We start from the raw sequence: 13,082 nt of genomic DNA on the forward strand, positions 1-13,082 counted from the left end.
GACACTATCTACTATTTTTATTTTCGGAGTTGACAGCTGCCTTCAGCATTGTGCAATGTTTGGCTAGCATTACATTTTGGCTATGGCTGTGTCAGGAGTTTCTTGTGTTATACATTATTGCAATAGATTTTGTTATTGATTCCAGATATGTTTATATATCTTTCTTGTTCTCAGTTTCTGGAGGTTAATCTGTCTAGCATTGTTCCTTTTCTTGCAGAAAGGAATCTGGGAATCCTTGAGAGTTGGATAAAACTGGCACAAAAAATGGAAAAAAAAAAACACTGAATGAAGTCTTTGGAAAAAAAACAAACCCTACAAATCGACTCAAAGTAAAACCTTTCTTAGGTCTGAAAAAACCTCAGACAAGTTTAGAAGCATTTTTATGTACAGTGTCTTTATCTTCCTGCTGACTTTCAGAAGTAAAAACAAAGACAGACAAAACCCACAAAAGACAAAAACACAAAATAAAACAAAAAACAACTCAACGATATGTTCTTAAATGCGCAAAATGGTAATTAGGCTTTCGAATTGAAACTGGCTCTTCATGTGGCCAGCAAGAGAACAGTGTGGCCAAAGTGGACAGTACAGCAGCCGGCAGCATCTTTCCTGGTTAATCAATGTGATGGACAGGTGGACATAGATGGATTTTCCTTGAAAGTTGTTCCAGCCAAACTGGTTTTCATAGAAAGGGCTCTATTTTAATCTTTGTTCCAATATAACCACTATATATCAGATATAATCTAAACTGTGTTATTTGTAATTCATATTGCTTCTTTAAACTTTTAGTTGAGCCGAGATTTTTTCTGTCCACCAGATTAAAACTTATCAGGTCCCAAAATGTTTATGTTCACCGTACAGTAATGCAGTTACTTTAAGAGATAAGACAGCGTTCGTGCAAAATGCAAAAATAATCAGTGTACGATATTAATTAGCATTTTGAGTTTTAATCCAGAGTAAGGGGCCCAGGCCTGTAGATAGGGGAGGAGAAAGAGAAGCTTATCGGTAACGTTCCTGGGCTGGACTTGTCCAGCTGTAGTTTTGGACCATGCCAAGGTTAAAGAGGAAGGAGGGAACAAGGGAAATAAGGAAGGGAAATTCTTTGCTGGCTGGTGGCTGGTATCTTCATAAGCTGGTTTCTCACTCTGGCCCTGGTGGGTGTTTGTAGCTGATACTTTCTTCTGTGGGTACTATGAAGACCCTCTCAGTAGCACTTTTTAGTGGCAGCTCTCACAGCACGTGAGAACATCTCTCCATCTGACCTCAGCTCTGGTGTGAAGATATCCCCATCCTGGTTCTACACCAAGTCGTTTCATGCTCCAGACCAGCTCTTTCCCCTACAGTCCACATTTGGTCCATGGGAATCAAACATTTCTTGGCTTTTACTAATGGAAGTATAGTTCCTTTGCAAATAGAACCATGTTGTCTCTTTGTTTTCCTGAAATAGGCCACTCTAATTTTCTCAGTCCATGGTATCTCTCAATTATGGAGAGGATTAGGTCCCTCTAGGGTCTCTGGCTGAAACCCTTACTCTTCATTGAGATCGTGAACTCCTCTCTTTTCCCCTTGGGGACTGGAGGTGAGGCTCCAGCCCAGCCTTTTCCATAGAAACATTCCCCCAAATATATTTTTCGTTCTCTAAATGCTTTGCCCCCCTTTTTATAATCTTGATCTGATTGAATGGTCCAAGAAGCGTGGAACCAGTTTTTGTACATTCTTTTTGTGCATTCTACATTTTGTCTGTCACCTAGCTTTGGTACACATCACCTGTCGTATTTTGTTGCATGGACCAAAACCCCAGTTAACACTCTGTTACACTGATGTGAACTCCAATGGTAGTCCCCTTGCTTAGATCTTAGCCTAAGATTGCCAGAGAAAATGGATAACCATTTAAATTTTGGTTTCAGATAAATGGTGAATAATTTCTTTGTGTGTGTATGTCAATTGCTATTGGAGATATGTGTAAACTAAAAAAGTGTTCATCTGAAATTCAAATGTAACTGGGCACCTGGAATTTTATTTGCAAAGTCTGGTAGCCTTCTCTTAGTTACAACTGCTTAAAGCAACTTAAATAGATTTTGATTAACATTTTATTATCTGCAGGGCTGTATATACGTACTTATGTCTCTCATGTCCAATCTGGATAATTAGATGTAACCTGTGCTGGAAGCCTAAAATAACTGTCCAGCAAATCTGTTTTGACTACAATATGGTTCTGTTTCTGTCCGTGTCGAGATTTGACATCTTCCTGGTGACAAATCAGTCTTTTAGCTACACATGTGTAATTAATCTTGAGGGTGAAGATGGTTTCCCATCAGCCATGTTCAGGCCTAGCTCGGGGAGGGTTATAATAGGATGAAAAGAGTTGTAGTACAGAGAATAAGCTGTTTGTTCTGTTATTAAACACTTCACTGCTTGTAGTTAACGATTTATTCTTCAACTCATAAATACTTGTTATTTGTAATATGTCTTGTAAGCACTTCAAAATATATCCTATTAAGGCTATCTGATTCCACTGTTGATATTATTAGGCATCATGCTATGACCCTGCTTTTAATGATAAACAAATGGGCTGCGCAGTGAGGTACAAAAATCAGAGTGAGAAAGCAATTTACCAAACCAAGTTTTCTGTTCGACATTTTTAGTTCATAGCATAAAGTTAATTTAATGGCATCATCTTTGTGAGAAGCAGTCATTTTGTAGTTTTATGTGTTCTCGAGATCCTGGTTTGGTGGCAGATGGAGAGACAGAGGTTTTTCCACTGTGAGATCTCTGAGGCATGTTTAGAGTATAGAGTGTCTGAGAGGAGTGGGGGTATGTGTTTCATCAAAGATGGGATCCTCCTTAGCTGAGAATTCTGAGATTGTAGCAGAGGATATGATGGTGGAAGAAGAGAATTTATGGAAACTACCTGAGTGAAGCTTTAAATATAGAACAAGTGTTTCTGATTATAGATGATAAAATAGTGGATTATTATTCTTTCTTTGCCTGAAAGTTTATAGCATTACCACTGTAATAGTTCACTAGTTTAGTTTATTTCTAAGTTTAAAAAGAATGAGGTCTCTGTGAAGATTATCTTGTATTTGTGAGAAAATACAAGAAGTATATAAGGAACCACCTTAAAAGAAGCTAATGTGAAAAAAACCCCATAAATCATTAACATAACCTGGTTATCTTATACCACCAAAAATTCAATATGAGCTAATGATATGATGTCAGTGGATAAAATATTAATGTAGTCTTGGTCTGCAATAGTGGAAGTATACTGGTGTGACCATCTCTGAGCTCACTTTTCAGGTATTAACAGAAAATGTATACAGATGCTTAATGCTCATGTGAGGAAGAGAAGACTTAAGTGGGACATTCTAGCTGTCTTCCAATATTCAGAATGTTCCCTCATGTAGAAGATGGATGGAGTATACTTGCAGAGCATAACCTTAGCATCAATGAACAGAACTCACCAGGAGACACAAGTCAGCCTAGCTAGCTAACAAAAAGAGTTATCTAAAAAGGAAACTGGCTTCTCTTTTTGGTAGCCAATGGACTATTGAGAAAGAACACACTGAAAGCTCAGATGATGACCTTTCAAAACTATAGAAAAAACAATAGATGGTTTAAGTTCTTTCCAACTTTATGATGTCATGATTCTAGATATTCTCATGGAACATGTTATTAATTAAAATGTGTAAAGTACTTGCTATCTTCAGTCACTGTCCTAAGGATATGCAGTCATTCATTTATTCAGAAAATATTAACTAACTATAGGTACCAGGCATTGTTAAAGACCCCAATTTTTGCCTTCCTAGAGTGATATTCTAAAAAGCAGAAATAAACTTTATATAGTAAGTGGAAAAAGTGATACATGTTCAAGTTAAAAATGTAACCAGGAAATAGGATGGAGAGTCCTAAGGGAGGATTTGCCATTTTAAATGGGGAAGGCTTTGTTGAGAAGATTACATGTGAGTAAAGATTTGAAGGGGGTAAGGAAGCAAACCATAGGAATATCTAAGGGAAGAATAATCCATGCAGAGGGAACAGGAAGTGCAAAGGCCCTAAAGCAAGACTTGCCTTTCATTCTGAACAACTGGGACACCTGTGTGGCTGGAGACAAGAGGCACAGGCGAGAGGAATAGGAGTTGAGGTCAGAGAGATACGAGGGATCAGCTTTTGTAGGGCCGTTTACGTCTTGGTTGAGAATCTGCTTTTTCCTCTGGCCAAGATGGGCAGCCACTGAAGGATTTTGGCAGGGAGTGACGTGATGGTTTACTGTGCAATTTGCAGAGAACAGATTGTAGGGAACAAGGGATACAGTTAAGGAGGCTGTTGCAATAATCCTGGAGAGAGAGGATGGCAGCTGGTCCCAAGATGGTCTCAGTAGAGATGGAAAGAAGTGGTCAGACCCTGCATTTATTTTGAAGGTAGAGATAGCAAAATTTGCTGGCAGATTGGATGTAGTGAGAGAGGAAAGAGGGATTAGGATGAAATCAAGGACTTGGACATGAGCACACGGAAGGACTGAATTGGCATGAAATGAGATGGAGAAGACCGTGAGGCTTTGGGTAGGGTGGGAGGGATATCGTCAGCTTTCCAGGAATTACCCCTTTAACTGTCTTAAAACACTTTGAGGCCAGGACACCTAGGTGGCTCAGTTGGTGAAGTGTTGGACTTCGGCTCAGGTCATCATCTCATGGTTAGTGAGTTTGGAACCGCATTGGGCTCTGTGCTCACAGCTCAGAGCCTAGAGCCTGCTTCGGATTGTCTCCCTCTCTCGCTCTCTGCCCCTCCCCCACTCTCACTCTGTCTCTCCCCTCTCAAAAATAAACATTTAATAAAATTTTAAAAAACACTTTGAGGCTATCATCTCCACTCCACAGAAGACCAAACTGAAATAGAGGTTAGGGGACTGGGCAACATTCGAAGTGAAGCCAAGATCTGAACACAGGTGCCTAACCCAGGACTTGTCCTCTTAACAACTGTATTGTGATATATAATAAGCCTGGTTACAACATGGCCCCAGTGAGCAGATGGCATAGGCTTAGTAACATAAACCACTAGGGATTTATAGGAATCTGTGAGGAGGAAACAGAAGGTATAGGAAAGGAAGAGCCTGAAACTCTACCTTCTCTGCATAAACAAGGACTCCTCTCTCACTGCTCATTATTGGGGAAGAAAAGTATTTTGAGTTAAGAGAGTTTTCTCTGGTAAGCTAATTGTTGAAGTTTTTAAAAATCCTAATTTTTCTTTTTTTTTTTCTTTTTTTTTTTGGGGGGGGGGAACAGAGAGAGACAGAGCACGAACGGGGGAGGGGCAGAGAGAGAGGGAGACACAGAATCAGAAACAGGCTCCAGGCTCTGAGCCATCAGCCCAGAGCCCGAGGCGGGGCTCGAACTCACGGACCGCAAGATCGTGACCTGGCTTAACCGACTGCGCCACCCAGGCGCCCCATAAAAAAAAAATCCTAATTTTTCTAATATGGCATTGATTTTGTGTCATTTATCTAAACTGAGCACAGTGGTACTTTCCTCCCATTTAAACAGTTTTGCTTTCATTTTTAATCATTCTGGCTATCAATTTTCATCATGATAAAGGATGTTTAAATTTTGTATTATATACTTAGCCATCTTCCCTTTTTATGAATATTAAAGAATTTGAAAAGTATAGCAAAGTATTAACATAAACAAGGTCACACTGAGAGATAATTACAGTATTTTAGTACATTTGCTTTTAATAAATTTCCATTTAGTATACTTAGTACTCATATTTATAGATGTTATATATGATGGATATTACACTATATACATAGCTTTGTATTATGCTTTTTCACTAACATAATATGAGTTTCCTATCCTATTAAATTCTTTGTAAATATAATGTCTATTCATAATTCTTTTAAGCACCCCCTGACCTCTAATTTGTAGTGTCTTTTTAAAAAGACTTTTCCTAATACTGTTAGTATTTCCCAAATACAACCATTGGTGTTTAGAATGAAAACATATTATGGAGATTGTGCAGTCTGTGATATGCCTGTTAGGCTGTTCTCTCTAAAATAGTCACTGGTGAGAGAAAAAGCTTGAACTGATAGTCACTTCACTAGAGATCTATGTTCCAAGCTCTTTGAAAATTTGATTTGTTATCCCTTTTTTTCATATCAGTAAACTTTGTCAGAGACAACTCTTTTAAAAGCAGGCAAAGAAGTGATGTGCCCCATGCCAATATTTGTAATTTTTTTAGTTTCCTTGGAACTTTTATAGGAAACAATAAATATAAGCCTCTCCAAGTAACAATGTGAACTTCAATTTTATTTTAATGATTCTTCTCCATTAAGTGGTGCTTAAATGTTTAATGTTTTTCAGGGATTAAAAGCTAAGCTATTGACACAGTCTGTGATGAACAAACAGGGATACAACCGAAAACTACAAGTTTGGGGATTAAATTTGCTAAATGCTCTGGAAGTATCATTCTATGTTTTCTTATTTATAATGAATATATTCTAATATTCATCTCTATTTATAAACCAACTGTGGGGTGCCTGGGTGGCTCATCTGTTAAGCGTGTGACTTTGGCTCCCCATATCAGGCTCTGAGCTGTTAGCTAACAGCCTGAGGTTGGCTTTTGATTGTGTGTCTCCCTCTCTATGCCCCTCACCCACTGCTCACACTCTGTCTCTCTCTCTCTCAAAAATAAACAAACATTTAAAAAAATTTTTTAAGTGTTAAAAAAACAACTGCAATAACTTAGTGATCAAACTATGATGATGGTATGTGCCTACTTTATTTTTTACCTATAAACAAATAAATTTAAATTTCAACAAATTTCATGAAGTATTTGTGGTAGCTTATACTTGGGGTCAAGTTTATAAAATCCAAAAAGTAAGTCTTACCTTTTCAACTTGATTAAACAAAGAGGAACATAGTAGCAAACTATGTTTAAGACAAACTTGGAATATAAAAAAATACACCTAACATCAAGATCATGCTGAGTAGAATTCAATCTTTGATAATTTATATATTTCTTGAATTATAAAATATTTAAATTATAAATATTAACTGCTTTTATAGAATGGATATTTTGAAGTTTACTAAAAAAAAAACAAGAATATTAGAGTTGGAGGAGCTTATAAACTTAATTTAGTATAACTAGAAGACTAGTTAGTATGAACTTACTTAGAAATAAACTCCAGGTCATCTTATTTCTCATTCATGGATTTTTTTTCTACAATAGCACATGAATCACTCTTCCTTATGAAGTATAGGCCTGTAATATGACTTACTGTTAGGTTAGTAAGCTTATTGTCCAAAGATTCCAAGAGAAGAATGGTATTACCAAGATGGTGACATAGATCCCAATTTTGCTCCCACTCACAAGAACAGCTAATAACTATTCATAGACAAGGCACCACTGAGAAAATCGTAGAACACAGAGGTGAGGCTGAAACAAGCCCCCCACCTCCCACCGGGTACCACAAAGACCAAGACAGACTATATTAGAAGTGTCAGAAAAATGGCTACATGTTGACCACATTGCCCCTCCCTCAAGCCAGCACGGTACCACACTGAGAGGTCTCCCCTGAGCCTATGTTTCTTCCATCGTTGGGGGGGGGGGTGGGAAGCCTAGGGTAGACATTAAGCACCTCCAGCATTTTGGGTCACTTCTTGGGAGCCCCTACTCTGATATCACCCCATGGTATTGCAGGAAAGTCTGTGAGACTTGACCACTAGGAATTTGATTCTAATGGGGATGAGGGGAGGTATTTGCAACAACCAGTTGCCAGATCTTGGCAGACCAAATTCCTACCTGCAGCATCCAAGTAGTAGTCTGAACTAGTGTCTCAGTTCATCTGCAAAGCCAAGATGATAGTGCAGCCTGACCAGGGAATTCAGTAGGGCACAGATCTGCCTGATTTGGGTCCTCAGAGTCTTACTGATCCTGAAAGTCGGTCCATAACTCCAAAAAAGCCTTCCTGGACTTAAAGCCAGTTCACCAGCTTTGCCCAAGCAGGGAAACTAATTCATAGTCCCTCTCATTGCTGAATATAACTTTCAGCCCACCTGACCAGAGAACCTAACCAGAGAAAATGAGACGCTGTGTAGCCCCTTCAACAGTCCTGTGTACAGGGGCACTTGAACAGAGAGCCTACCCTGTGGTCTTTCCCATCTGCAGAGCAAAATCAGTGGCCCTTTTTGGCCAAGGAATACAGTGCACAGTCTTCCTGATTTGAGTCCTCAAACAATTAGCTATGCGGGTTATGGCGGCCATTCTGCTGCCCTGCCAGGGCAGAGAAACTAACTCATAGCTGAATCTACTGCTGAGAATATTACACAGTTCTGACATCTAGGAAGACTGAACAGAGAACCCAGGCAACAGTGATGCCCATCCTACAGCCTTGCTTGGGCAGGAAAACAAGTCAGAAGTCCTGTTTAACTATTCTTGACCATTGGTACATACTCCTTACCCCCCATCTCAGAGTTCAGCAGAGGCCTTGCCCCAAAATGGACTCTGAAAGTAAGTTTCATGTACCAGGACATTAGAAGCAGACCTGGCCAGAAACTCAAACTGAACTTATTGGTAAAATACTGTCTCTTCCAAAATGAACCTGTAAAGATGGGAAGAGGAAACTCCTTACTCAAATATACAGATACTAATATAAGGGATTCAGGGATCATGCATAAAAAAATCAAGTAAGGATGAACTACCAAAGAACACTAATAAAGCTTTAACAACTGACCAAAAGAAATGGAAATCAATGAACTCTAAGACATGGAATTTGGAATAATCATCTTAAAGTTTAATGAACTCTAAGAACACAAGATATGCAACTAAATGAAATAGGAAAGCAGTGCATGAACAAAACAAGAAATTCAGCAAATAGAGGGCATCTAAAAACAAACAGAAATCTTAGAGCTGAAAAATACAATGACTAAACTGAGAAGCTCAATACAGAGATTCAAAAGCAGACCCAATCATGAAGAATGAACGAACCAGTGACCTAGAAGGCAGGACATTTGAAATTGTCCAGTCAGAGGAGCAAAAAGAAAAAAAAAGTGAGTGAAGAAAGCCTATGGGACTTATAGGACACAACCAAAATAAACAATATCCACATCGTGGGAAAGCCAGAAGGAGAAAAGAAGGAGCATAAAGTATATTTAAAGTAATAATGGCTGAAAATTCCCCAAGCCTGGGAAGGGAAATGAACATCCAGATCCATGAAGCCTAAGGGGCCACAAATAGGGATATCAAAGACACATAATTAAATTATTAAGTCAAAGAAAAAGAATTTTGAAAGCAGAAAAAAGAAGTGACAAGTTACATACAAGGGAACACCCATATAACCATGAGCCTATTTTTCAACACAAACTTTTCAGGCCAGGAGAGAATGGGATGATATTCAAAATTCAAAATATTGAAAGAAAATAACTGTCAAACACGAATTCCATACCCAGTGGAAATGTCCTTCAGAAGTGGACAGATGAAGAATTTCCCAAATAAACAAACCTGAGGTAGTTTATCACCACTACACCTGTCTTACCAAAAAAAAAAAATTAAAGGGAATCTTTTGAATGGAAATAATGGATGCTAATTAACATTGTAAAAACGTAAGGAAATAGCACAAAACTCACTGGTAATGCTAAATACATAGTCCAAGTTAAATTCTTTAATATGGTAATAGAGGTGTGTAATTCACTTACAATTCTAGTTTAAAGTTAAAAAGGTAATAAAAATAACCATACATACAATAATCTGCTATTGGATTCACAGTGTGAAATACATAAACTTTAACATCAATAACTTAAAATGTGGGGGAGAGAAGAAGTATAAACTTTAGGAACACTCTCAAGGTTAATTTGCTAACAGTTTAAAATAGGGTGTTATAATTTTTTAAATTTTGTTAAAGTTTATTTTATTTTTTGAGAGACAGAGACAGAGCATGAGCAGGGGAGGGGCAGAGGGAGAGGGAGACACAGAATCTGAAGCAGGCTCAAGGCTCTGAGCTGTTAGCATAGAGCCCAATGCGGGGCTTGAACCCACAAATGCGAGATCACGTACTGAGCTGAAGTTGGATGTGCAACTGACTGAGCCACCCAGGCACCCCTATAATATTAAGATACCCTATGTAAGTCTCATGGTATCCACAAGGGGAAAACCTGTAGTGATCATATAAAAGAATATAATAAAGAAATCAAAGAAAACTGACACAAAAAGACATCAACACATTCACAAAAACCACAGCAGGATTAGAGGCAAGAAACAATGTATCTATAAAATAACGAGAAAATAATTTACAAAATGGCAATAGTAAGTTCTTGTCTATCAACAATTACTTTAAACATCAATGGATTAAATTCTCCAATGGAAACACACAGAATGGCTAAATGGATAAAAAAACAAAACGAAAAACAAAGATCCAATGAAATGCTGCCTACAAGAGACTTGCTTTAGCCTTAGATGCACATAGAATGAAAATGAATGAATCAAAAATGGTATTTCAAGCAAATGGTAAACAAACAAAGCAAACCAAACAATAACAATAAAGAATAGGGGTAGCTATACTTTTATCAGACAAAATAGACTTTAAACTAAAAATGGTAAAAAGAGACAAAAAACATTGTTATATAATGATAAAGTGATCAATCCATCAAGAAGATATAACAATTGCAAATATTTATGAACCCAACATTTGTGTGCCTTAAAGCAACTAAAAGAGCTAAAATGAGAAATCAACAGCAATATGATAATAGTTAAGGATTTTTATACCCCCTCTCAAAAACAGATAGATCACCTATACAGAAAACATAAGGAAACATCAGATTTGAGCAACACTATAAACCAAATGGACATACCATATATATGCAGAACATTCTATCTGACAACAGAAGAATACATATTCTTCTTGAGTGTGCTTAGAACATTTTCTAGGATAGACCATATGTTAGGTCACAAAACAAGTCTTAGAAAACTTAAGAAGTTTGAAATCATACCAAGTTTCTTCACTGACCACAATTGTTTGAAACTAGAAATTAATAACAGGAGAAAAACTGCAACTCATCAATATGTGGAAATTAAACAACAGTTTCTTAAATAATCAACAGATCAAAGAAGAAATTAAATGGAAAAGAAAAAGGTGTATTGAGACAAAAATGGGAACACAACATGACAAAACTTATGCAGCAAAAAACAGTTTTAAGAGGAAAATTCATACCAATGAACACCTACATTAAGAAATAAGAAAGTTCTTGGGGCACCTGGGTGGCTCAGTCAGTTGAGCATCTGTTGCTTGATTACAGTTCAGGTCATAATCCCAGGGTCATGGGATTGAGCCCCATGTTGGGCTCCATGTTAGAGTGGATCCTGCTTAATATTCTCTCTCTCTCTCTCTCTCTCTCTCTCTCTCTCTCTCTCTCTCTCTCTCCCTCTAACCCACTCACAAAAGCAAGAAACATGAAAGTTCTCAAATAAATAACCTAACTTTATACCTCAAGGAAATAGAATAAACTGAACCCAAAGTTAGCAAAAGGAAGGAAATAAAGATTAGAGCAAAAATAAATGAAATAGAGAATAGTAAGACAATAAAAAAAGATTAACAAAGAGTTGATTCTTTAAAAAGACTAACAAAACTTATAAGCTTTTGGCAAGATTAACAAATAAAGACCAAATCAATAAAATCATATGAAAGAGGAGACATTACAACTGATATCACAGAAATACAAAGGATCATAAATAGGTATTATGAACAGCTATATGTGAACAAAACAGACAACCTACAAGAAACAGGAAAATTCTTAGAAGCATACAACCTATCAACATTGAATGAGAAGGAAATAGAAAATATGACCAGACTAATTACTAGTAAGGAGATGCATGAGTAATAAAAAAATTTCCAATGAAGAAAAGTCCAGGATCAGATGACTTCACTGGTGAACATTTAACCAAGAATGCCAATCCTTCTCCAACTATTCCAAAAAATCAAAGTGTAATTTTATGAGGCCAGTATTACCCTGATACCAAACCAAAAAAGGACACTATAAGAAAACTACAGGCCAATATCTATGATGAATATAGATGCAAAAATTCAATAAAATACTAGCAAAATAAATTCAGTAGCATGTGAAAAAGAATGAACTCAGTAGCACAAAAAAGACCATTTACCATGATCAGTGGGATTTACCCCTGGGCTGCAAGGATGATTTAATACACACAAATCAATAGGATACATCACATTCATAGAATAAAAGAAAAAAAATTGTATCATTTCAATATACATAGAAAAAGCATTTAACAAAATTCAATATTTGTTAATGATAAAACACCCAATTAGGTATAGAATGAACTACCTCAACATAATAAAGATCATATATGATAAACCTACAGCTAACATCACAGTTAATTGTAAAAGGTTGAAAACTTTTCCTCTAAGATCAGGAATAAGACAAGCATGCCCACTCTTAGCACTCTTATTCAGCATAGTGTAGAAATCATAGCCAGAGAAATCAGGCAAGAAAACAAGTAAAAGTCATCAGAATCGGAAAGGACAAAGTAAAATGGTCTCTATTTGCAGATGACATAATTTTATATACAGGAGAATCCTAAAGAACCCACCAAGAGCTATTCATCTAAAAGATAAATTCAGAAAACTTACAGAATATAAAATTAACATACAAAAAACCAGTAACCTTTCTATATAATAGCAATATTTTTTTTATTGGAAAAGGAAAATGACTCCATCTACAAAATTAAAATAAATAAGTAAATAATGCTTAGGAATAAATTTAACCAGGAGGCAAAAGATCTCTACACTGAAAAGTGCAAGGCACTGATTGAAAGAAATTGAAGAAGACACAAATAAATGAAAAGGTATTTGTGTTCATGACATAGAAAAATATTATTAAAATGTCCATACTACCCAAAGCCATCTATAGACTCAATGCAATTCATATCAAGATTCCAGTGACATTTTTTTACAAAAGTAGAAAGAGAATCCTAAAATTTATATGCAACCACAACGATCCAAATAGCCAAAGCAATCCTGAGAAAGAAGAATAAAGTAGTAGGTATCACATTTTCTGATTTCAAGCTACACTTAAAGCTAT

At 36.8% G+C, this 13,082-nt stretch overlaps 2 long non-coding RNA genes across 8 annotated transcripts in view; one reads left to right on the forward strand and one right to left on the reverse strand.

Annotated features, from left to right (window-relative positions):
* Nucleotides 1–2,502, forward strand: part of LOC109496163 — a 237,489-nt gene extending 234,987 nt beyond the window's left edge. For all 7 annotated transcript variants that reach the window (XR_002152042.2, XR_006592380.1, XR_006592383.1 and 4 more), the window contains one exon: nucleotides 218–2,502. This is a non-coding gene — a long non-coding RNA (uncharacterized LOC109496163). The remainder of the gene's footprint in view (nucleotides 1–217) is intronic.
* The window catches only part of LOC123383074, an 89,052-nt gene that overhangs the window by 47,776 nt on the left and 28,194 nt on the right, over nucleotides 1–13,082 (reverse strand). The window lies entirely within an intron of this gene.

This window comes from Felis catus, chromosome F2 (genome assembly GCF_018350175.1).
Source record: "Felis catus isolate Fca126 chromosome F2, F.catus_Fca126_mat1.0, whole genome shotgun sequence".
NCBI classification, from domain to species: Eukaryota; Metazoa; Chordata; class Mammalia; order Carnivora; family Felidae; genus Felis; species Felis catus.